Genomic DNA, 27,082 nt, shown 5'->3' with positions numbered 1-27,082 from the left:
GGAGCGAGTCCCTCGCCGCCACGTCGCCTTGGGCCCCACCTACCGGTCCTGCCAGTTCTGCTACGACAACACGGGACCCGCCAGGCGGTTTTGATTCGCCGGTCGGCTCTGGCTGCGCGTCAGATGAGGAGCAGCGCCAGCAGCGTCAATCCTTCTCGGATCAGGAGCCTGATCTGCCTGGATCTTCCGTGCACAACACCGAATCAGCAGGATCTCCTGCGCCACAACCAACAGAAACTGTTTCTCTGGCTCCTTCACCTCTTCGTCGAAACACCAGGTCTCGGTCAGGTATTGTTAAAGAAAAACAATATAGTGATGGTACAATAAGGTATAATCCGACCAAGCGTGCCTTCCTTGCCACTTCTGGTGAACCTATTAATCTGCATGATGCTCTTGCTAATAAAGATTGGAAGGAAGCCATGGATAATGAATATAATGCACTTATAAAAAATCAGACTTGGCATCTAGTACCACCGCAACATGGTGCTAATATAATTGACTGTAAATGGGTATACAAGATTAAGAGAAAATCAGATGGCAGTATAGACAGATACAAGGCAAGGTTGGTTGCAAAGGGCTTCAAGCAAAGGTCTGGAATTGATTATGATGATACCTTCAGTCATGTGGTTAAAGCAACTACTATTCGTCTTGTTTTGTCTATTGTTGTTTCCAGAGGTTGGAGTTTAAGACGGCTGGATGTTCAGAACGCGTTTCTTCATGGTGTTCTTGAGGAAGAAGTGTTCATGCGGCAACCACCAGGTTATGAAAATCACAGCACACCACATTATGTATGTAAGTTGGATAAAGCCTTATATGGCCTGAAGCAGGCTCCAAGAGCATGGTATTCTAGGTTGAGCCTGCAGCTACAGCATCTTGGCTTCACATCGTCCAAGGCAGATACATCCTTGTTCTTTTATAGCAAAGGCAATATCACTGTTTTTGTCCTTGTTTATGTTGATGATATAATTGTTGCTAGCTCAAGTCAAGAGGCCACTACTTGTTTGCTTAAGGATTTAAAGCTTGAATTTGCTCTCAAAGATCTTGGTGATCTTCACTACTTTCTTGGCATAGAGGTAAAGCAGATCAGAGATGGAATACTTCTATCACAAGAGAAATATACAGCTGGTGTTCTAAAGAGGGTGGGATTGGAGAATTGCAAACCAGTCAGTACACCGATCTCCACCTCAGAAAAGCTTATAATTGACAGTGGAGAAGCTCTTGGTCCAGAGGATGCAACAAATTATAGAAGTGTTGTAGGTGCCTTGCAATATTTGACTCTTACACGTCCTGATATCTCTTATTCAGTAAACAAGGTATGTCAATATTTGCATGCTCCTAGAACCACTCATTGGACAGCAGTTAAAAGAATTCTGAGGTATCTTCAGTATTCTCAAGGACTTGGACTTCAGATTGTCAAGTCCCCTTCCTTGCTTGTTACTGCATATTCTAATGCAGACTGGGCAGGGTGTGCTGATGATAGGAGATCTACTGATGGTTTTGCTGTGTTTCTAGGATCTAACCTTGTGTCATGGAGTGCAAGAAAGCAAGCTACTATTTCAAGATCCAGTACGGAGGCTGAATACAAGTCGTTGGCGAATGCTACAGCTGAAGTGATGTGGATACAAACATTACTTTATAAACTTGGGATTAAAGCTCCAAAAGCTGCACGGCTGTGGTGTGACAATATTGGTGCAACTTACCTTTCAGCAAATCCTATTTTTCATGCACGAAAAAACATATTGAAGTGGATTTCCATTTTGTCAGAGAGAGAGTAGCTCGAAAGCTACTTGAGATCCGGTTTATTCCTACAGGGGATCAACTTGCGGATGGGTTCACTAAACCCTTGACCGAGAGAAGACTAGACGAGTTCAAGTACAATCTCAACCTTAGCAAGGCTTGAGGTTTAGATTGAGGGGGAGTGTTAGAATTATTGTATAGGGATAGAAGAGGTGTTTAACTTGTATCCAACTCTATCTCATCTTCTCTTTATCCCTTGTAACGACCTTCTCCTGGTCGATCTCCCCCCAACCGATCTCCCTCTCCCTCGATCGGTTTTCTCTCTGTAAACGTATGCACCAAGGCATTGCCTCAATATATACACGCGGCCCGAGACAAAGGGTTCTACGCTTCCCAAACTACTTTACAGACGAGGCAACGTGCAAACGTTTTTTGCTGCAATAGGGATCGAAGAAAGCTACAACCAGTAGCCATTTTTGCTACATCCAGGAAGATGACAAAGTTTGGCCGGCGACGACGGGTTGTGAATTTGTTGCAACCGCAGTGGGAAAAAGCTACCACCGGCGGCTAAATTTGCTGCAACTGGATATGCAGTGGTCCGACCGGCATGCGGTGGTGCGACGAGCAACAATATGGATGACCACGCTGCCATGGATTTGCTACAACCAGTGTGCTTTTTTGCTACCACCACGGTGATCGCGTGCTACCAATGGTGCGGCGGCAGGGAGCTGCGACCTCGATGACGAACGTTGGAACCGGCGTGATCCATAGCGCGGGTGCTGCAACCGTCGGGGAAAAAAGCTTCAACCTTGGTGGGAAAAGCTTCAACCGTCAGGGACATAAGGTGCTTTCAGCGAGAGACGAACAAGGAGCTGCGAATGGGGGCGAGGGGTCTCGCACATGGCAGAGGGCGCTACAGTCGCGGCCGGAGACGAACGCTGTACAGCAATCCAACCAACATGCAGTGGTGCGGGCGGGGGCTGGTGCCTGGTTCTACGGGTGCCCCATGGAGTCCGGGTCGTGCGGAAGAAGATGAGGGGAAAATCGATTGGATAAGAAGTGCTTCGGTCGCCATTTTTTTTTGAGCGGTGCTCCCGTCGCCTAGTACTCGCACGATCCACGCGATCGCAAGACCCGCATGCGTCCGGCGCAACACTTCGGCCGGCGCACCGGCAGCGAACGTTTCCCTAATATAAATGGATATATATACGTGTTGCCTTGTGAGCTGGGGGCGATGGCTCAGGTGGCCCCACTGAAGCTCCTCCACTGTAGCCACATACATGTAACCGGTGTCACTAGACACCAGGGTTCCCCTCAAAAGAAAAAAAAAACTAGACACCAGGGTAAAATAGTGAATCCTATTAGCTGATCGTTGTGACAACCATCAAGTCGTGTCGGACTGCAAAATGGTGATGCAGGACATACATAAAGAGAATTTGGCGAGCTATGGAACAGTTATTCATGAAATAGTAGAACATTTCCTAGCTTTTGATTTTTGTAATTTCAGTCATGAGTTTAGGAGCTCAAACTTTGAAGCTCATAACTTTGCGAAGCATGCATTATCACTCGGCGGTGGCCGCCATGTTTGGTTAGGACATCCCAAAAACTTACCATCAATCTCTGTAAACATTGTGACGAATTAATAAAAGCTTCGCTACGTTGCCTCAAAAAAAAAACTAGACACCAGGGTTCCCCTCAAAAAAATAAAAATAAACTAGACGCCAGGGTAAAATAGTGAGTCCTATTCGCTGATCGTTGTGACAACCATCAGTAGTTTCCAAATAAGAATGTCAATCAATTGCACAGGAAGCGCAACTGATAGGCAAGCCCAATTAGCTAGTGGTAGGTGCTGCAGCCTGCAGAATTCCAGTTTGGGGAAGGTTGCAGCTTCGATTTTCCCATTCTACTCTATCCGTTTTTAAATATAAAACAGATTTCAATACGAACTATATTTATTTTTTAAATGTAGATTCACTTATTTTGCTTCATGTATAGTCTCTGTTGGAATCTCTAAGAATGCTTATATTTAGGAACGGGGGAGTAGAGAGTGCCGAGTTTTTTTCTTTATTATATATTTGATTTTTCTCTTGTTTTTTTATAAATTTTCTTTTCTTTTAGATTTATTTTTATTTTTGAGTTTTTATTTTCTTCCAAAGAATGTCCTTGAATTTTCATAAAATGTTCGCGTGTATCACAAGTTTCTTTAATGTTCAAGTGTACTGTAATTTTATTTTACAAATTTCAAAAAAGTTTATAAGTGATCAAATATGTTCACATTCTCTAAAATAATTTTATCAAACTCAACAACAAATTTTTATTTTGGAAAATAAAATGAAAAAACTAACCAAAGCCAAAATACCTGAGAAAGCAATAAAAAAAGCTTTGGTCGCCAACTACAGCGCATGACGACGCTAAGGGTCTGTCCGGAGCACAGGTGTGCAAAACAAAGGAATTGGAATAAATAGAGGAATAGGGAAGTAAAGTTGATGCAAAACATAGGATTGGGAAAATAGAGAAATGGCATATGAGGAAGTGTTCGGGACATGGGTAGAAATAGGCATGGACAATATTTTATTTGGCTAGACACTAACAGCACCCTTGTCTGACTTTTCTTAATCACGCTTTACATCGGGACTCCGCCAAAAAATGAGGATGCAGCGGATTTTTTGGTTCCTGTGGAATCAGCACAGAAAAGGATGTTTTCCTCTGGTATACTGTTCGCGTTTCCTATGTTCCGAAAGCTGGCAAAGGAAAGTATTCCAAAGGATCATGTTTTCCCGTGAAAATTCCCACGGAAATCCCACGTACCGAACAGGGTCTTAAGGATTTCAGCAAGGATTACGGTATGTGTCTCAAAATGGTTACCACAATATTTTCATTCCCGCGGGAATAAATCGTCTGGTCAACGGCGAGTAGTGTGATGCATCAAGGAGTGATATCAATGTCGATGTTTAAAACTGTGAGACTTCAAGAATCGAGTTCTGCGGTCAAAATGGGCATCCGGAAGGTGAAATTGCTGCCAGAATTGAGTCACCGACGTCAAAATCACTGCAGGAATCGATACCCATTCGGAATCGTCTCTGCCCTTCGTTGTTGTGGTCGTGATTGTCCAAGCCCCTCGCCGCCGTGCTCGGGTTTAAGTGGATGTTGTTGGTTTAACTGAGCATGGATGTATTGAAGAAAAAAGAAAGCTAACACAAACCCCAAAAGGAAAAAAGAGAGAGAAATGGACTGGATCTAGCTAAGAAAACAAAGAAACGAACGTGCTAGCTAGCTAGTCCCTCAAGCAAGCGTCACAGTAGGTTTCTCTGGATGGTTGCGCAGCTGGTTCTGAAGGTTGGTCCTGAGCGCTTCATCCTCGGTGCCGGTAAGCAAGACTTGCTTGACCCCGGACAGATGATCCAGGCCAGAAAGTTTATACCATGACCAGCTGGAGCAGTCCAGCTTGAGATGCTCAAGACTCTGCATCGATTTCGATCCAAAAATCACGTGTAAGCCGGTGGAGCTGCCGGATATCTCGAGGACCTTCACCTTCTCATAGCTGAGCAACTCCTCTCCTCCGTGATTTTCAGTACAAAATCGGAGGCTGGGCTGCTCGACATGAAGTCGCAGGATACGCAGTTTCGGCAACCTGGCAAGGTGCTCCATGTCACTTGGCGCCAAAGCAGCCATCCCCAGATCCAACTTTGTGAGCTTGCTAAGGTCCTTGGATGACACAGCAGCGGGCAGCTTGTCTCCGAGTCCATACAGCTTAAGGCTCCGAAGGTTCTCCAGGGACTGCTTGATATCATCCAAGCAACCTTCATTGCCCTTGTCCAGCCACACCGACAAGGATTCGAGATGCACATGGTCTGAGATTGCACATAGAAACTTGCCGCTGTTGTTCGAGTTGATGCCAGACACTCCAAGCTTGCGCACTTGGGTGAGCTTCTTGAGCTCTTCAAGGATGACCATGCCCTCTATAGCAGCGACATTGATGACGCCAAGTGTGTGCAACTCTGTTAGCTTCCCGATCCCTCTGGGCGCCTCAGCACCTGCCAGGTGAGGACGCCTGCACATCTCTGGTAAGCAGCTGGATGAAGAAGCAGATGGTGTCGGTTCCGAGTCCAAGTTGGAGCCGACACGAATGTACTGCAACTTGTATAACCTGGTGATGCTCGCCGGCAGGGCAACTATTGAGGTGTGCCTGACGTCCAGAGTCTGGAGCTGCCTCAGATCACCTAATGAACTTGGCAGATAATGGACCTCATGGCATCCTCGTAGAGAAAGGAACTTCAGGCAATGAAGCAGTTTCACCATCTTCTCGAGATCGGCGTCCTTCACGCCAAATGTATTCTCGAGATCAAGTACCCGGAGAAGCTTCATGCTCTTGGAGATGAAGAAGGACTCCCACTTCCCAAACACTGTGAGTGACCATAGCCGTGACAAGTCTGCTCTCTCGAACACAACTCTGTCTCTGTGCCAGCATCGCAGTATGATAAGGTGACGCCCTCTGCCTTGGGTGGTTATTGCACAATCGCCACTGAGTTCGTACACAAGGTTCTCTTCCACCCGCCTCGAGATATACTCGCGGATGAAACTATTCACCTGATAATAAACTTGTATTGTGTTGGTGCTGGCCAAACGTTGTACCTGCGCTGGAATATGTTGAGCTCAACGAGCTCGGAGAAGAAATTGGCCGCATTCTCCTCCGCGTGTCTTTCCACACTTTGCTTGGAGTAGCCCTCCGCGATCCACCGCCTTACAAGTCTCCTCCTCTGAATGCCAAGGTCTCGAGGAAAAATTAACAGGTAGAAGATACATGGCTTGAGAAAATCTGGAGGATTGAGTATGATGGAATGCATCTGACGAAATAGACCACCTAGACCATTAAACTCTGGGTCGGTCTCTAGATGGTGCATAAGTCTGCGGTTCAAAGATTCTGCTGCATCCTTCCATTCATCCGCTTTTGTGGCCAATAAGCCAGCTATAGCAGTTATTACTCCAGGGAAACCTCCACACTTCAGAATAAGTTCTTCTAGGTCATACATATGTTTGTTGTCCTTCAAAGGGGATAATGGATTTTTCTTGCATACCTATTGCTCAAAAAATTAAACATTAATGTCAGGCAGTATGCAAACACTAAGTATGTACATTGGATTTTGGTGTTACATTTGCAGAATATAAAGTGAGCTGTCTACAAACACAAGATACATGCACCTCTTCAAGAGAATAACTAGAAAAATAAGTGAAACTAGTGAAGCATGACCATATGTTTTGTTTGCCATTACCATCCAACACATCAAGTTCAACTGGTCAGATTTGTCCATATTTCTTTATTGTACGTGAACATGATATAAAGTTGAACACCACATACATACTTTTGAATTGCAGTCTGTCATCCTGAATATACAGTGTACAATTTACATCGGGATCTACCAATTCAATAAAAGCGACATATGCTGTTTCTTGATTTCCCTGAGTGAAGGGAGAACCGTGAACTAATGCAAGAGGTGTTAACTCATGCAAGCATGGCATTAGGTACTAGTTAGAAATTCCCTTCAACAAAATATACTCATTACTCGTAAACATACCTCCTTTTTGAAGAAATTAAAGGCTGCAAGAGCTTGTAGACCTTGGACATTCAACATGAGTTCTATTCTTTCTGTGCAGTATGCAGCGATGCTTGCTTCAGTCGTAATCACAATGATAACGCTTTTAGAAGCTCCAAATACCAAAGCTGCTTGTATCAAATCCCATTCTTCTTTAGACCGGAGACTGTCGATGACAATAAGGCACTTATGTTTTTCCAGAAGGTGGCGACACTCTTGAATGGGGTCTTTTTCTGATTCAAAATCTGAGAGTAAGCTCCGAAGGAAACTCCTTAAATTGAACGGGTAGGACACATCCACCCAATTGAACTTATCAAATTGGCAGCCATGAAGCATCATTTCAAAGTAGAAGTGTCTGACAAGACATGATTTCCCAACGCCAGCCATTCCCCATACAGACACCACATGGGAAGAGTTGATGCGTGCTTCACTCGCATACTTATGAAGTTCTCTTATTTGTGATTCACGTCCAACAAGGGGCTGATCCACCATCCAATCTTCCGCTTCCCTCTTTTGGCTTGCTTTACGCACCCTTGGTTCCTGTATGCGCGTGGGGAGAGGTAGAAGTAGAAGCACTCAGTGTTTAGCAAGGAACCTTGAGTTTTCTTGGTAATCTTTCTACAAAGCTTGGCCTTTTGGCCACTTTTATAAAAAGACAATTATTTTTGGCAAGTTAATTAACTGAAAATTTCATGTTTTTCTATGCAATTGGCACAGATGGCATTGCCTGAAGAAAATGAATGTTCCTATGTATGGGATTACAAAAGATCAACTAGTGCCTATATCGACAAAGTTCACTAAAAGCCTATGATAAGAACAAGGGTATCTATAACCCTGTTCCTGTTGAGCACTGTCCGAGAGTAAGGGGATATGCTGAAAGCCCATCAAACAAGTGTGCCCAGCAGGAACCAAAACCTCTCCAAAAACATGTCCAACAAATATGCTGAAGAGACAAAACCAAAATGATTATGAGATATCCAGCTTCAAGGGGGACTGCCAAAGTCTAGGTGGGTCCTGGACATAAGAATACTCCACCACCTCAATATAAGGCGCGCCTATTTTGAGGTTCAATTTTGATCATTTGATGGACCAACTATATGAGGGGTATGTACAAAGTCGTAGCACCGAATTCATGTTCAAAGAAGATTCCATGATATAACTTCTGCAGCACATGGTCCATATAGTTTTGGTCTAATTGAAGGCTAAAATTAAATATCAAAATACGTGTATGCTCTAGAGTTGCCAAGAAATCAACTAACACTAAATAATTCTTGTGAATTTGTGTATTGCTAATATTGGACACAACAAGCTAATATATTTGAAGTAGCAAATGTTATATTTCTTTGTAACGCATCATTCTTGACTCTTGAGTGCTTGTAGACAAGATTTCTTTCATTTTAACCATCGCTACACTAACATACGTAGTTTTACGGCATGAAAATGCTTTTTATATATATATATTTTTCTCAAAAGTACTTGGATATAGGCAGAATCAAATTAAGGCGTGTCATAAAGACAGTATTGTCCAAACATTCAGCAAAAACAAACTTTGAAGAGTAAAAGGAGAAAAGTTTCCTTATTGGTGTTGTAGACTTACCTTGAAGAAGGCACAAATGGAATGCTGAGGCGAGAACTGTTTCAGCTCCAATATCTGGTAAGAATGGCCAATGCACAAGCTTGCTATTTCGAGTTGCTGCGTCGACACAATGATACAGCTTCCCTCCTCGCTGTGAGGAAGAAACGTCCTGATGACATCCCACTCTACCATGTTTGACAGGCCTTCCAAGACGATGAGGTACGTCTTTTGTGTGACTAGCTTCTCAAAATCCTTGAACAGATGAGCATGAGTGGTATCCATCTTGGATAGGACATGCATACCTACGGTTGCAGCCTTTTCTTCTTTGCAAGAATTTGCGTAGAACTGAGCCATAAGACCATGGATGAAGTCGTGGGGACTGAAGGGATGCACCAGCTTCACCCACGCACGGCAGGCAAAGTATTGACAGATTTCTGGATCATTGTAGGTCTCCCTGATGATGGACGTGGTCCCAAATCGCCGGCCGACCCCCACAAGGAGATCACTTGCAGGTGCTTGTGTACTTTGTTGGTGATTATATGGCTGGTGAGATCATCCAAGTGGCTGTGCTGCCTCTTCGTGGTGCGCCTTGTGTCGGCGAGCAGCATCTCATATGCGGTCGTGCCGTGCGCCAGTTTGGATGATGACCCTGCAGCAGACTCGAAGTTGATGAGGTTGTAGCGCCTATAACAGTTGTTTACATCCTCCACCCTGCATTTGAGCTGCTCTAGCTCTTCTATGGCCTGGTCCAGCGGCAGCGGCGGTGCCATCCAGGACGGGAGCAGCCGGCGCCAGAAGATTGGCTTGTCGTCCAGCTGAACAACATTTTCGACGCAGTCTTCGACGTCGTAGGCGAGCTGGCGAATGTGCTTCACCCAGGTCCTCACTAGATTATTCTTCATCTCCTCGTTGGCATCGTCGAGGAACGACTGCATCATCTCCAGCTCCAACGTGATTGACACAAGGTCGCGCTTCACCTTTTGCCGAAGCCTGGCATCCTCGTCGATAGCCGACTGGATCTTGGTGATCGCCCCCACCACCACCGATTTCGACAAACCAACTGCCAGCCGGTCGGCCATGATGTGGCTCGCTTGAGTAGCTCTCTCTTTCTTATTTCTTGTGTGCTTAGTCGTAGCAATCAAGTGATGGACGCAGCACCAGGAGATGACATTCTGGAGAACAAATCCATCCATGAGCTAGTTAGATATTTTTTTTATGAAAACACTAAAAATCTAACCGATTTGATTTTTAGGCATGATAAAACTGACGTTATTCATGTCAAATTTGGTTTCCAAGCACGACAATTTTTGACAAAAAAATTAACTAAGGCAGATTTGCCATGTACACCAACTAACTTGCCATCCTCAGACAACATAATTTATCATGAAAAAGTTCAGTTTGCCATGACAAAAAATCTAACATCAGAATTTGTAGTGGAGTCCTATTTGTCAAAAAATCTAACATCATTATTATATAAGAGCATTTTTTACACTAATGATAGACGCAGCACCAGGAGATTGCATTCTGAAGAACAAATCCATCCATGAGCTAGTTAGATATTTTTTTTATGAAAACACTAAAATTCTAACAGGCATGGTAAATCTGATGTTTTTCACGGCAATTTATATTGGCGCGATGATGTCAAATTTAGTTTTCAAGCACGGCAATTTTTGACAAAAAAATTAACCAAGGCCGATCTGCCATGTTTACCAACTAACTTGACATCCTCAAAGAACACAATTTATTATGAAAAACGTTCAGTTTGCCTTGGAAAAAAAATCTGACGTCGGATTTATACGTCTTGGCCGGTCAGACTCAGTTTTATATAAGTACTCCCTCCGTCCCGGATTACTTGTCTTGGATTTGTCTAGATACGAAGGTATCTGTTTAGATACAGATGTATCTAGATTTATTTTAGTGCTAGATACCACTGTATCTAGACAAATCTGCTTGCTGCCAGACGGAGGTGAGAAAAAATAATATGTACCTAGACGCGCGAGAGGGATCTGATCTGAGGCGGTGGCCGGGCCGGTGAGCGAGGCAGGGCGGCTGCCGCGGCAAGCAAACCATCCACCCCCTGCGCTCCGGCGAGCACGTGCGCGTGCGGCTGCTTCCGACGTACGCCTTCCCGCTCCCGGATCTACTCACTCTGCTGCTGCTGTGCTGTGGTGAGAGACGAGGGGAAGGGTGTGTGTGGTAGGTGGCGGCTGGTTGCGGTGAATGATTTTTTTTTTTTTTTTGAGACAAAGTTGCGGTGAATGATTGATTGAAGGAGAGAGCTTGGGAGATGATGGGCTCCCGGGCAAGGGGCGGAAGACAAGAGGATGATGATGGGCTTTTTCGTGCTCCTGTCACCGTCTGTATACTGCTTTTCCTAAAAAAGGGGTAAAAAGAATACAGTACTGCTGTACTTTGGGATGATGATTTCTGACAGTAAAGATGCTTTCTGCACGAGAGAGATCGCGCTAGTTTCCCTTGCTACTACTATAATAAAGAAAGGTTTTTCTCGACCCTTTGACCCATATTAAAATTGATTGTGGTTATCCATCATGCCATCCATAAGTTACAAAAATACCCTTCATTTTTTTCCTAGGTCGTTTCGTTGCACGCAACGTTTCGCCTAAAAAACCAATTACCATTATCCTGAAAGTAGATAGTAATTACTCACCATGCAACTCATAGCAACTTATAAGTATAAAAAAACTTCATTTTTTTCCTAGGTTGTTTCGTTGCACGCATCGTTTCGCCTCAAAAAAGAATCAACGGAACACATCTCATCAAACAAAAAAATAGTGGAACATAAGGACTCAATCACATTAATTAGAAAATAAATATTTGATTTTCAGAAAAAATCGCTTAATCACATTAACCTTACCTTAACTCACGGATGGTAATCAATCTTCAAACAAAGGAAACAATACATCGAGAGAGCAGTAAATAAACTCCCTTTCTTATGACATGTATATGATCTTTCTTTTCCCTCTCCGTTGTCGAGCGTTCTTGATTCTCGAGGCCGATGTTTGGGCTGCGTCACTGGGTCGCGACGGTGCCGGAGGACAAGGACGTCGAGGCCGGGTGCCGCGGCACCGCATTGGCCGCGGCCGGTGAAGGGGGCGAAGAAGGGCGGCTTCCCTCGCCCTGGCCGTGGCCGTGGCCCTGGGAGTTGGTGCGGTGGAAGCGGCACTTGAAGGACCCGGCATGGGTGGCCGACGCGCAGACGCACTTGGAAGCGGGCCCATGGCCCGCGCCGACGCCGACCCGGGCCACCTCCTCCGCGTATTCTTGGAGCTGTGGCTGGTCAATTTACATAAAATTAATTCCCTCAGTTGTGGTGGCCACTAATAGAAAAAGGGGCTTTGGTCCAGCCAGAAAAGAGCATTAATCCCGGTTGCATTACGAACCGGGACTAATGTGAGCATTAGTCCCGGTTCAAGCGGCGAGGGCACCATACAGGCATTACTCCCGGTTCAAATGAGACCTTTAGTCCCGGTTCGTGGCATGAACCGGTACTAAAGGGTGAGATGCCCATTAGTACCGGTACCGGTTCGTGCCATGAACCGGTACTAATGGGGTTGAGACCTTTACTACCGGTTCGTGCCACGAACCGGTACTAATGGTGCAATTTTCAAATCCTACCCCCGGTGCATCGCTAAAAAGCAAAAGAAAATGATAGAAACTTCAAAATTTAAAATCCTTCAAGAGGTACCGGTTGGTGTTACCAACCGGGACTAAAGGTGGACCTCTAGGCAACGGCCACGTGGAGGGCCTTTAGTCCCGGTTCCAGTTAGAACCGGGACTAAAGGAGGAGGCTTTAGTACTGACCCTTTAGTCCCGGTTCCCCTTATGAACCGGGACTAAAGGCCCTTTTTCTACTAGTGGGCAATATATAATACACATAATCCATATTGTTATGCACTAGCGTGCGTGTGTGTGACATATGTGGATTATGGTCCCTTACCCAACAAAATGGATATGTGTGTGTGGTGGAGAGAGAGAGGGAGAGGGGGAGAGAGAGCGAGGAAAAGGGAGAAAGAGAGTGTGCGTGTGAGGATTTGATGGTGAGAAAATGTCGCTAATGTCACTTGATATATATAAGAATATTAATATTGAACTTTTGAAGTTAATGTGGCCCCGTTGCAATGCACGGGTGTTTTTCTAGTGAAGATGTAGTGGAGCACGTGACGTGAAGGAAAGGGTGAAAAAGATGGTTAGTGCAGTTTGCTATTGACCAGGGGGTCGCATGTTCGAATCTGGGCACACGCGCATTTTTCTTGTTTTACAAACAGAGAAAAAAGCAAGATGGGCCGAGCCCAACTAGACCATCTGTCAGCGCGCCCGTTTGCAAAAATAAAGGAACGACGCCTGAAGCGCCAAATAGTGATCACCCTCAAGGAACCCGTTAGCGTCGTGCCCTGTAGTGGGCGACCCCTTGTCTCCCAAAACGGTGGTGTAAATTTTACGAGCGCCTCTCCTCTCTGATGGTGCTCCTTCTACGAGAACATCAATCCAGTCAGCCGGCGGTGATAGTGCATAACCTTTTCTGTAGCCGCGAGTGGCGGACGACAGGAAAAAGTGACGGCAAAATTGCCACGGGCCACCATGGGTGGCAAAAGGGTCGTGCCAGAAAACCGGCAGTAGCCATACACTACTACTAGAGAAGGATCCGGTTTGCCTGCTCCCTCCTTATGCTTCCATCCGTGTTCCCACTTCATCCTACGGTTGTCTTTTTTTTTTCTCTTTTCTTTTTAATCTAATCATCTCCTCCCCTGATTTTAAGAGGATGGGGCCGGACTTTATTTTATTTCAATCAAATTAAGCCACGTACGCGGGAGCACGGATGGGCACACGTCCAGGAGGCAGGCAAGTCTCGTCCACTAGAGAAAACCCTAGTAGTAGTGCGGGTTTTTCCTAACAGTAGTGCATCATAAATAATATACATATAAATAAAATAACTTACTCTAAAATATATATCCATAATAGTAAGATAATATTTATGAATTATTAAATATTTGTTTAATTAAATAATTTTCGTTTTTTGATGATTCAAATATATTTTCCCATACAAATACACAAACAACACGACAATTTTATTAGAAAAAAATCATCATTTTAAAATTATATTAACATTTATACAATTATATAAAATTTCCATAGGATAATATTTATGAAGCCAACCATGTGATAATACATGATTATTCTTATTCGTATATCTTAAATTTCCATATGACAATGTTTAATGACATGTCGTATTTTATAGTAGTTTTGATTATCAACTTCGTCTTTTTGGCGTGTATGTGGAATTATTGACCAATATTAGCTATCGCTACACACGCTCCAGCTGCCAAAAAAACTTATGTGTCCAAAAAAAACGTCTTTGCTTCGGTGGTTCTTCTTCCGGATGCCTCGGCTTGCCGATGCGCGTCCGAATTGAGAGGAACGGCGCGGCCTTGCGGCGGCGCGATTTCTTTGAGATTTCTTTGCCATTCTTTTGGGTTCTTTGGGGAGGGGGTCTTTTTTTTTCACTGTTTTTCTTTTGTACCGAAATCAATCTAGATCCTAGCCTGTCTGATACCATTGATAGAATATTGGATCACTAGGCTAGATTTGATTCGGTAAACCTAACTTCTCCTTTAGTTGATGAACTCGAGCCAGAGCCGACCATGGTGAAGTAGCGGCCGGTGATGGCAGAGAGATGGCGACAGTGGTGTGCTTCCCGTGAGCACATTGCTAACCCTAGATCGGTAGGAAGTGTTCGGTGGGGTTTGTGGCAGTGACTAACCTCGTAACCCGTGCCCCGGCCCCACCTCTGTTTATATAGCGTGGGTCACTGGGGCCCACCAATCATGGTTTGGTTGGGCGCCCCCGATCAGGGCGCGATGCAAGGGCCCGTTTGACCCGTTGGGCTTTGTTTGACACGAGAAAAACATCTAAGGACTCCGGGGAGAAGGGAAGAAGGGAGTGTGTTTCTCTCATACGCCGGGGAAAGAAAAATAAGTATGCGGGCGTGCCAATGCACCGTAGTACACAAAGAAAATAAGGTACGGGAAACATGTATTTCATTAATCTCGTTGGAGAAATAAAATTACAAGATCCCATAATAAAAAGGTGCGCTCCATGGCCTACTAGAGCGGCCGGGCTGACTATGGCGATTGTGTGATCTCTTGATTCCCGGGGCCTCGGAAGACTCCTGGTTAATTACTCCCGCGGGTTGCTCCGTGAGATACCTCCGATTGAGCTGTGTGGTCGTCTTCACCGTCTTCGCTTCGCGTTCTCCATGCATGATGATGGTGATGTGTGCGTGGGAGGCGGCAGAGCCCGTGTCCTCGTCGGTACACGCGCCGCAAGTAGCGTGGCCTTAGCGGTGGCCACGCTCGCCCTCACCGTCGTGCCTCGTCGGTCTTGGCGGCGTTGGAGGAGTTGTTGCTGGGGTAGTATGGATCACGCTCGGCTCGGACTTCTCGACGACCAGTAGCTTCTCGGGGTGTGCAAGGGGTTATGCTTTGCGGGAGTAATTGTCGGTGGAGACCAGCGTCGGTGGTAACCGTCGCGTTGCGCACGCCAGCACGGCCTGTGTGGTCGACGCCTCGTCCCGACCTGACGCCGAGTCCACGGCAGTCGGCGTTGTCAAGGCATCGTCTCACGAGATCGTAGAGGAGCGGTGTTGTTGTTGAAGTCGCGTCGCCATGCAGCCGCGCCTTGTCCTCGGGTGGCGCCAACTTGCTCGGCTCCGACCTCCGATGAGTGTGACATGAGTGGCAGCGGCACCATGGCGGGTCACCATCTTCACGAGCGGGATGCGGGCGCCGTTGTAGGGCGTCGTCTTCACGGTGTGGCGTCATTTGCAGGGACTCCTAGTCTTCATAGAGCGTTCGTCGCAGTGTATAGGCGATGGCATGCCGAGCTTCGCCACTCCGCCTTCAATGGTAAACCACGACGTGCTGAAACAGACAACGGGCAGACGGGGTGTCAGGCTCCGTGCTCTTGTCTTGAATGATGCCCGGCATTGTACAGTAGACAACGTGGTGACGATCGCTGCTGTCGCCGTCATCATGGTCGGATGGTGGCCTTGCCGTCAACCATAGCTAGTTGGTACGTGCATGGCACATGCATGTGCACCAGCCATTTACGTGCATGTTAACCCGTCTATGTGCTCGCCTTCTTGTAGCCTCCTTCGTCTTCTGCGCCACGACAGCGGCGACGGGAACTTGGCCAGAGTGGGTGTTGATGATGTACACTCCATCGACGGTCTTGCGGGAGTTGGAGTGGTTGGCAGCTCCTGCGCATCTCTGTTTTCCATAGTGAATGGCCGCGAACAAGTGGATGGCGGATAGCTTCATGTCATCGTCCTCGGCGACGTCCTGTCATGATGAACTGGACGGCGAGCATGGCCGCGAGCCCCACCCCGTCGTCTTCGGCGGCGTCCGTCCGATGCGACGCAGTGGATGCCCGTGGTGTAGTGAAGTACTCCATGTCATCATCGTCCATGGTGCCGGCTTGACGAAGTCGTCGATGGACTCCACGGCTTCGTCCTCTGTGTCACCGACTCGATGAAGTGGGCAAAGGGTGTGGCAATGGGCTGCGGGTCTCCGTCTCCAACGGCATCTCTCCGGCGCGATGAAGTAGAGGACGGGCTGTGTGATATTGACCTCCGTGTCATCGTCCTTCATGCTAAGGTTGAGGACCGGCGTGTGATGGCGGGCTTCGGGTCGCCGTCTTGAACGGCAACCCTCCGGTGTGACGAAGTAGACGAGGGGTTGCACGATATCGAGTTCCATGTCGTGGTCGTCGTCGATGCCGTCTTGATGAAGTGATCGGCGATCGGCGTCTAGGCGGGCCCCGCGGCTTCGTCTTCTATGTCACCGGCTCGATGAAGTGGGCAAAGGGCGTGTCGACGAACTCTGGATCTCCGTCTCGAAAGGCATCCCTCCGGCGAGCTCTGTGCCATCAATGTGCATGGGACCGGCTCGACAACGTCGTGGCATGCTCCCTGTCGTCATCTTTCGCAACACCATCGTGATGAAGTGGACGCGAGTGGTGGTGGCGATCTCCGTGCCGCCGACCTCCATGTGGCCGGCTTGACGACGTCATTGGTGGGCGACGTCGTGGCGTGCTCCCTGTCGTCATCTTTCGCAACACCATTGTGATGAAGTGGGCGCGAGTGGTGGTGGCGATCTCCGTGCCGCCGACCTCCATGTGGCCGGCTTGACGACATCGACGGTGGGCGGCGTTGTGGCGTGCTCCATGTCGTCGTGTCCCACGGTACCATCGTGATGAAATGGAGTGAGCGGTGATGGCGAGTCCGGTGTTGTCGACCTCCATGTCATCGTTTTCCACGGCGCCGGTGGCTCTATCTCCGGCGGCGGCCCGATCCGATCACGGCAACCTCCTCTTCGGCAGTTCAGCATTGTTTGTGTAGTTTCCGTGTATATGCATTCTGTATATGAGGGAGCATGAAAAGAAGCGGTATGTTAGATCAAAGTACTGCCTTTCGGGAACGTGAGTCGAGCGTTCATGTTGTTGCCGCCGACGTGTGTCTCCCTCCTTTTCTTGCTGCAACACATATAAGGTGGAAGGCAAGAAGTACAATAAATTAGTGAGGCTTGCTCTGCTCCCTGTTCTCCATCTCTGCCGGCACCCGTTTTGCTTGCGGGCAGCCTGACACAGTCGAAGGCAACCCATTGCCGGCGCGCTCATCGTTGCTGCCGAGTGTGTGCCTCCGCATCGTTTAATTGCACAGAAGTACCACAATTCGGGCATCACATGCAGATTGGTACCATGATTGCTAATTTTTGCGTGTCAGTACCAACATTGGTCTAAGTTTTTGCAAATTAGGCTAAAACGCGTATTTATACGTATTGACGGTGTATCTGACGGACGGGGCCCGCCCGTCAGGTGCCGACGTGGCATGTTTTTTGCAGAAAACCCCCTTATGTTATCACAAAAATGCCTAATTTTTTTGCGGGAAAAAGGCTCCAGGAGAGGATTTTTTTTGTTCGCAATTTCCACCATCGAATCTGGACTGGTTTGAAATTTTCCGCCACTTGAACAAATAAATAAAAGGAAAGTAAAAATCAGGCGCCGGCGGGAATTGAACCCGCGACCTGCAGTGCACAGGCGCCACGGGCTAACCACAACGCCACAGCGCACCTCACCTTCCTCTACAGGCGTCTCCTCTCTTATAGTATGCCTGAAGCGCTGGGCCGGCCCACCGAGGCCAGCATTTTTTTTCGTTTCGCACTTAACTGGCGCGCGTGTTGGGCTCGTTCGTTGCCCCGGTTACTATTCGTTTCATTTCTTTTATGCTTTTATAATGCGCGGTGAAGATTTTGTAATCTATATATGGTGTACATTTTCTTAATACATGATGAGTTTCAAGAATATTATGATCACACAATTTTTTATTTATAGTGAATATTTTCTTAATACATGGTGAAATTTTTGCATTTCAAAAAATGTTCAGCATGTATTAAAATTTTATTGTGTAAAATTCATTCTTGCATTTCCAGAAACACGTCAATTTTTTCTTATAAAAGTTGAACAGTTTTAATGCATTTCTAAAATTTATTAAGATTACACAATTATTTTTAATACAGGTTGTCTAATTTTCTTTGCGAATGATTAATACTTTCTCCATTAATAGACGCTGAACATATTTTAAATGCAAATCGGACATTTTTGTAATATCTTGAACTTTTTCTTAAGATATGATGAACATTTTATGTAATGCGCGGTGAATTTTTTGTAATTTATGGTGAACATTTTCTTGATACATGAAGAGTTTCAAGAACTTTTTGCCCCGGTTTCTTAATCATTCTTGCAATCAATGCATTAAAAGTTGAACATATAATTTTAAATGCATTAAATTTTTGAAACATGGCGCAGAACATGTATTAAAAATAATTGTGTAATCATAATAAATTTTAGAAATGCATTAAAACTTTTCAATTTTTATTATAATAATCAAGTGTTTCTCAAAATGCAAATTTATTTTACACAATAAGTTTTAATATATACTGAACATTTTCTGAAATACAAAAATTTCATCATGTATTAAGAAAATATTCAACATAATAATCTTGAAACTCACCGTGTATTAATAAAATGTCACCATAAATTACAAAAAAGTTACCTCGAATTAAGTAAAATGTTCCTTGTCGTAAGAAAATTGAACAACCTATAGTACAAAAATGTTCAATTTGCATTTCAAATATGTTCAACGGATATTACCAAAGTTTATTATATTAAGAAAATGTTCACCATTTGTAAAGAAAAGTTCATCGTACATTGAAAAATGTTCACTATAAGCAGAAAAAGTGTTTAGCGTATATTTTTTTGAGGATTTGTTCAGCGTATATTTAAAAAAATGTTCACCGCGCATTATAAAAGCATAAGAGAAATGAAACGAATAGTAACCGGGGCAAGGAACGAGCCCAACACGCGCGCCAGTTAAGTGCGAAACGAAAAAAAAATGCAGGCCTCGCTGGGACGGCCCAGCGCTTCAGGCATACTATAAGAAAAGAGACGCCTGTAGAGGAACGTGAGCTGTGCTGTGGCGTTGTGTTTAGCCCGTGGCGCCTGTGCACTGTAGGTCGCGGGTTCGATTACCGTAGGCCCCTGTTTTTTATTTTCCTTTTATTTATTTGTTCAAGTGGCGGAAAATTTCAAACCAGTCCAGATTCGATGGTGGAAATTGCGAACAAAAAAAAATCCTCTCCTTGAGCCTTTTTCCCGCAAAAAATTTGGGCATTTTTGTGATTACATATAACATAAGGGGGTTTTCTGCAAAAAACATGCCACGTCGGCACCTGACGGGCGGGCCCCATCGGTCAGATACACCGTCAATACGTATAAATACGCGTTTTAGCCTAATTTGTAAAAACTTAGACCAATGTTGGTACTGACACGTAAAAATTAGCAATTATGGTACCAATCTGCATGTGATGCTCGAATTGTGGTATTTCTGTGCAATTAACTCGCATCGTCGCCGCCGTAGGCGCGTCCTATGTGTAGCTTCTCTTCTCCTGATGCTTCGTACATGAGGTCTCCACATGCGATGCGCGTCTCCAACTGGGCGCGTCCGCCTCTCCTCGGGCGAGGCTCCGCTTCTGGGTGATGCCGCCTGCGCCGTCGCGCTCCTGGCTGGGTGTCATCTCTTTGGCCGCCTGCTAGACGAAAGCATACATATAGATCAAAAGAAGTTAGTCAGCTGGGTATGCATTGCTGCCCGTTCTTCATCTTGTCGAGTGCTCGTTTGCTGTGGGCGTGTCCAACGTCAGATCGTTGGCAATGCGCTCCCGCCGCCGACGTCGCCGTGGCGTGTTCTTCTTTTCTGCCGCCACGATGCCTCCAACACGGCGCCGCTGCCAGCAGCTCACGGCAGCGCACACGCAGTGCGTGTCTTGCGAGTCGACACCGTCCCAGTCGGCCCGTCACCGAACTCGGGACGAAGCCAGCGCCACCGCCGGCGCGGGGCGCATCTCCTCTTGGCCGCGACCGCTGCGTGCCGTCTCGCATCCCCCTGGTCGTCCTCGATGCGTACGTGAGTTTTCTATCTGGTTGAAGCTCCGGCTGGCATCTCTTCTATGTCCCTGATAGACGAAAATATATGTATATCAAAAGAAATTAGTCAACGGGGTCATCCTCTCGTCGGGTGCCTGCTCGCCGTGGGCGCGTGAAGCGCGTCCAACGTTGGATCGTTGGCAACGCGCTCCCGCTGCCGTCGTTGCCGCGGACGCGTTCTTCTTCTTCTCCGCAGCCACGACGCCTGCGGCACGGCGCCACTGCGAGGGGGAGCGCACACGCAGTGCGCCGTCGGCTCGTCACCGAGCTCAGGACGTAGCCAGCGCAACCTCCGGTGTATATACACGCAGGTGCACATACAATTATCAAAAGCAAACATGCATAACCTATACCGGGAAATTCCTTCAAAACTAATAGAAAAACTTCCTGATTATATAGTAGTGCCAAAAACCCATCAAACAGGCTCGAACAAGAGAGAGATCAACCTAACAGTAGGGACTGAAAAGTTATCAATGTAGACCGGAATACAAACTAGCTATATCACCATCTGGAAGAAGTTGGCAACAAAGAAGGCCAGAAGATAATCCCACTCCAGCCAGGCAGTGGATGCGAACACAGAACCCAGCAAGTACCCCAATGTAGTCATATCTAGCCAAGCTTCATCCGACGATGATGAAACTTCAGAACAAAAAGACACCGCAAGGCATATAATGCCTTACTGTCGTTGCATATTAATCGGTAAGTTAGCTGGTTTATGGCTTACCGCAAGGCATATTAATCGGTACATTAACTGGTCAATCCGACAAGATAAAATACTTTGTCGTGTTTTCTTTTCTTTTTTTTCTTGCGATGAATTTGTCGTATTTGTGTTTGGGAGAATTATAAACTATATCATTTTACCGGATATGAAATAACAAACAGTTATATGTGCCACGTGTTACAATATGAGGACATGGCCTCTATGTGCATTCAGTGGAAAAGGACTGATAAATTTAAAGTAGGAGGAAAAAGGAGGCCACACCCCACCGACAATGCCACCGAGTTGTTGTACGCCCGTGCTTACAACCTGGAGCCACAGTGGTTAGAGGAAAATATCTGGTGCACCGGAGCTTGTGGTGCTACCGGTACACAAGCTCCGGTGCACCGAACTTACATTATGCTTTTAAAATGTTCAAAAAAATTCTGAAATAATTAGCACACTCACACAATATCAATGTAGGTTGTCACAAAATCTCAAGTCCAAATTCAAAACATAACTTAAAAAATGACAAATTCAACACTGAATAGTACATAACATAACTTGGTTTTTAGATTTGGCCCATTATCACACTAATGTCAAATTTGTCATATTTATATATCAAAAAATATTTCAAAATTTTATACAAAATTTTATGACATCATACATTGATGTTATATTAACGTGCTACGCTTTTTTCATTTTTTTAAACATTCTATGGCATCTGGTGCACCGGTAGCTCCACAAATGCGGGTGCATCGGGTATATTCCCCCGTTGTTAGCACCGCTAGGGTTCTTGACTTGTCCCTCTGATGTCGTTGCTCAGGAGGAATTGATCGATTGCTTTGTCATTCGCCCGTCTGTTCCATTTGTCGAGCTAATGGGAGGAGTTTGTCCCACAAAAGTTATAAATCGCTTACTGTCATATGTAAGTAAGGTAGCCTCACCTATATGGGAGAGCCGAAGTGGGCTGGGCCAATAAGCCGTTTAGGGAAGCTTCTGATTACCAATTCGCGGAGCCTTCCGCTCTGTTTTGGCCATTTTGGGAACGTTGTCCTTAGGTTTTTTCGGTGTTTTCCTCTATTAATTGTCTAATGCTTTTTTTCCTTTTCATTTCTTTTTATTTTTATCAAAATACATGTTGACTTTTGTTAGTACACATTAAACATTTTTGTGTAGAAATAGAATATTTTTAGATACATGTTCAACATTTAAGAACATTTGTAAGATGCACATTGAACATTTTCTAAGTACATAGTGAACCTTTTCAAAAGCAAGTTGAACTTCCTATTGAATAGAAGTAAATGTGCATCTTACATAGCTTCTATTTTTCAAAAGCAAGTTGAACATTTGTCAGATGAGACCTCATAATTGGCACTTAGGCCTCTTCCAATGCATGGGTGCTTAGATGAGGTGCTAAGTGCATTAAAAAATCTTAGCAACTAGTCCCCCCAATGCATAGGTGCTTAGCTTTTGTAGCTAAGCTTCCCTCATAGAATTGTTTAATAATTAATCTCCTTCATGTATTGGTTGGTAGTCACTTTACATAGGTTCACGTGCTTAGCACCGTTTCTTCCTGGGTCACCATAATGCTCTCTCTCCTCTTTAATTGCTTTGCCACATCACTATTTTGCTTATGTGGCATCCTTAGCACCTATACACCTTGGAGCATTGGGAAGGGCCTTATGCTGCTAGCTCGGGATGCTAGTGCTCGCGCAGCTGTTCCCGTAGGTTGTGCCAACAACATGCTGGTCTTTCCGGCAATCACGAAGTCCATCGCTGGGTGGTCAAGAAGTTGCTTCGTTTTCATGGTGACCTACTCACCATTGACCAATCAACCATTGGCTTTTGAAAGTGACCATGGATCTGGGAAAACGCTCACAAATTTGAAAATTGTTCGTTTTTTGACCAAGATTATGAATTAGAAAATAGCTCTTGTACTTGAAAAGTGTTCATGGATTTAACAAAAGGATCATGGATTTGAAAAACAAACCACACCTCTGAAAAAATGTTTGCGGATTTGAAAATGTTCAAGAATTTTTAAAAATATTCACAATTTATAAAAGTTCACGAAATTTAGAAAATGATCAAAAACATTGAAAAGTTCATTTTTCTTAAAAAATATGAATTTTGAAAAATGTTCATGGATTTTTCAAAAATACAATATTTGGAAAAACAATCACGTGAAAAATGTTCAAAAAGTTGAAAGAAAAAATCACTAGATTAGTAAGTATTCATGATTATTGAAAAGTTCACAACTTTAAAAAAAATTGCAAATTTTAAATAAAAGGAAAAATGGAAATGAAACCGCTCGGAAGCTGAAAAATATAAGCTACACTTTCTAGTCGCCCGGCCCAGCTGTGGTGACCTACTCACCGTTGACCACACAACAAACCAAGGTCCCTCCGCATGGCATGCTAGATTATGAGCCCCTCATTCACGAGGCCACCAAAATGAAGAAAAAGAATGCAAAAAAATGGAGGTGCGGGGAATCGAACCCCGTGCCTCTCGCATGCGAAGCGAGCGCTCTACCATATGAGCTACACCCCCGATCGGTGCTTACATTGGTCATAGAGGCTCTAATGATCGCCACGGAAGTTGACGTGGACGACTTTACTGTCGCGATGGGAGATTCAATGGGCAGCAAGTATTTCTCGGCCTCTTCCTTTGACTACATCAACAAGGCACCATCAGACCGATCACCACATCTTCTTGGCCTCCTACGACTGCACAAACAAGGAATGACAGTTAATTAAACCACAGGATCCATTACTCTTCTTCATAACATCCGCACCTATTAGCGCCATGGAACTTGAAGGAATCGGCATCAAGCTAGAACACGGCAAAACTGATAAATTTAGTGATAGGGGAATTAAGAAAGGATTCCTCTTCGACAAGTTGTTCCTGTCACCACTGATTCTGGACCGTATAAGGGCATCCTGGCTCGCCAGCATGGTGGCTTTTGAGGTATGCACGGCCTTGCCTAGCTCCCAGAATGTTGATGATACTTTTGTCTGCTCCTTCATCGCCGTCCTTGCAATGCTCATGGTTCGGGAGGAGGATGTGCACATGCTGCGATCAAAGGGTTTCATAAAAGGAGAACTTGTTGGCAATTTCTCGATTAAATTAATCCATGAGTAAATCACTAGCATGGCATTGACTAAGTTGATGACGTACTGATTCTGATTTAAACATGCACGTACTAAGCAAACAGTAGACAAATCTACACATACTGCTAGTACTGCTAATATGAAAATAATCAGGAGCGGGATAAACGAGTTATACCCTCCAGTAGGCCACGCAGAGGCCGCGGCTTTGGTGGCAGCGGCGGCGTCCTCGGCGGCCTTCTTGTCGGCTTCAGCTTTCTCGGTGGCGGCACGGTCGGTGTCGGTGGACATGGTGATGATGAAGGCGACGCAGACGTAGAGGAAGTAGACGATCGGAAGCGAGCAGTCGCGTAATCGCTGCCCAAAAACCTATTCGCCCCTCACCCCGTACAGGAACCAGAAGGGCGTGGTTTCAGAGACCTGCTCTCCCGTCGACCGTGTACGCGGCGGACGGGATGGAGTCACCGGCGGCAGCAACAGCGAAGGAACGACGGTGAGCGTGCGCGTGAGCAGATGTGATCTGTTCGTGGTGGCTAGGGTTAGGAGACACCGCATACTTATAGGCGCAGCCGCGTGGAGAGACGTGGGCTCGACCCACGTCCGAGTCCGTGACAGCCCACGATCCGACGTCTCAGATCGTGGCCCAGCTGTCAGAAAACTCTCCGCTAGTGACTGGCAAAAATAAGCGCGTAGGTGTGAGCTCGGCTCGGCTCAATCCCGCAACCCACGCCGCGCCGCGCCGCGCCGCGTCGGGACGAGGCGGGCGGCGGAGGAGGAGTGCGCGAGGGCCTCTTCTCTTCTCAAGCTCCAATAACATGTAGAAGAGAAACCCTTATAAACCACTCCAACTCTCCTTCCACTTCCGGGGTGGGACTAAACTTCCCACTACACCTAATGCCATATAACCCACATGAGCCCTTAGAGATTTTTCAGAAATTGCAATATGGGCCTAGAGCCCATCTCAGATTTCAGTAGAACTATCCGACAAGCAAATTCTCAAATTCTTCAACGGACTTGCCCAACAAATGTCCCCCGGTCACCGCTACTTTAGAATCTTGGGGGGGTATCCAAGATTGCAAGCGAAGGAGGTGGCTGCGGATTATTGTGTGCAAGTTTGTTCCCCGCAACACTAAAGCCATCGTCACTCTGGTCTCCATCGTTGGTGTTCTTGTGGGGATCTTTAAGGCGATCTATTCTCTCAAGCAACACTAGAACACCATGAGCTAGGATGAGATGATCAATGTTTGCCATTCATACCAAGATAACCATGCCATAAGGTAACTCATATGTGGTTAATTACAATGGCACCTATTATTATATCCTAAACCTTTTTGTTCAATATATTGTATCAGAACTCCATTCGAAATATATTGATTGATCTAGCTTACATTTACTCTGTTGGTTGTCATAATTCATGTTGTTTGTTGCAATGGTTGTATCGATCCATGTTGCAATCTTATTTCCATGTTGGTTTCTATGCTGCGCACAATTTTCTCGACATAACTTGTACATGGTGGAAGAAGAACATTTTGAAATTGGAAATTACCAATGCTTGTTGACCATATGCGGGATCACAAGCTTGCACTACTGGAGGTTTGCCGGGTTTCTTTTATCGGGAGCTCAGTAGTCAGGGTACTCCACCAAGTATGAAGATAAAAGAAGTCGGTAAACATAATTATTTTCCAGGTGCCAAGGAAAAAGGAGTCGACGATAAAAAGTAACTCGGCCAAGTGTGACCTTTGTCAAGTCCACCTGGAAGGTACTTGGTAGTGTCCTGGCAGACGTCGACGGTGGGTTGTCTTTGCCAAGTTTCCATTAACCGAAACTCGCCATCATTTTCTTAATAAGGAATGCCGGGTGTCATGGCTTGGGCGAGCACCCGACCAAAAATAGTCGGCAAAGAATTGATCCTTCCTCTCCTCTAGCTTATAAAACATAGATCACCGCGTGGCCGTTGGCTCGGCTTTAACCTCTAGTGCATACAAGTCGTCCTGACACTCCTACTCAGCATCCTTCTCCACGTACCGAGATATGCGAGGGGAATCGTGCTTTGATGTCACCACTCACCAGGGAGGACGACTTTTGCGCCATATACCATGAAAAACAGAGTTTTCGCAGCCTTCTCCTCGGCCCGGCATAATGCGAAGCGTTAGAGAATCAGCTCGCTGCACGAATCCGTGATGCACTCAAGATTGTTGAATCGGATGATCCATCCTGGAGCATAGTTCTCGGCCAGACCGAGGTGGTCGGTCGAGTCGGCGACGAAGCTTATATGGCACTGAAACACAAAGGTCTAGATCGGCGCATAGGTCACACCGGTGTCACCTCGCGATACCATTAGATCTCCGAGTTCAACACGCGGTACTTGCATGGCCACCATTGTTACGCCATCTTAAGCTGGGCCTACTTGAAAAATTGGGCCTGCTGCTCCGAGTTCAACACGCGGTACTTGCATGGCCACCACGATGTCGCTAGGCACCTTGAGGGGGGGGCACGATTGCTTCGCTTGTTCGTCGAGCTGGGCAATTTGTTTCCCAGCTGCTCGTCGTTCTTTCAGCCTTTGATCACTGACTGTACTTCCCGACCGCTCCGCTTCGGCCCATGTCTTTGCAATAATGCGCTCATAGTTGCCTTTCGGCGGAGACTTGGGTGGTTTTGCCAGGACAGCCAGAGTGCGCCTCACTTTCACCGGATCTACCTTCTCCTCCGGAGGTGGATGTCTCTTTGCTTTCAACCCTTGAAACCAGTCATCCACTTCGGTTCGCGCGATCTTCGCATTCTCCTCCGGGGTCCTTTCGTATGGTAACTTCTCTGG

At 45.9% G+C, this 27,082-nt stretch overlaps 1 non-coding gene and 1 pseudogene across 1 annotated transcript; both read right to left on the bottom strand.

Annotated features, from left to right (window-relative positions):
* Positions 1 to 4,776: 4,776 nt before the first annotated feature.
* On the bottom strand, positions 4,777 to 11,147 carry LOC119319618 (annotated as a pseudogene).
* A 12,490-nt stretch (positions 11,148 to 23,637) lies between these two features.
* On the bottom strand, positions 23,638 to 23,710 carry TRNAA-CGC. The gene has a single exon. It is a non-coding gene; the product is annotated as a tRNA-Ala (tRNA).
* Between the last annotated feature and the right edge of the window lie 3,372 nt (positions 23,711 to 27,082).

This window comes from Triticum dicoccoides, chromosome 6A (genome assembly GCF_002162155.2).
Source record: "Triticum dicoccoides isolate Atlit2015 ecotype Zavitan chromosome 6A, WEW_v2.0, whole genome shotgun sequence".
Taxonomy (NCBI): Eukaryota; Viridiplantae; Streptophyta; class Magnoliopsida; order Poales; family Poaceae; genus Triticum; species Triticum dicoccoides.
This window is presented reverse-complemented; position numbering and strand designations above follow the sequence as displayed.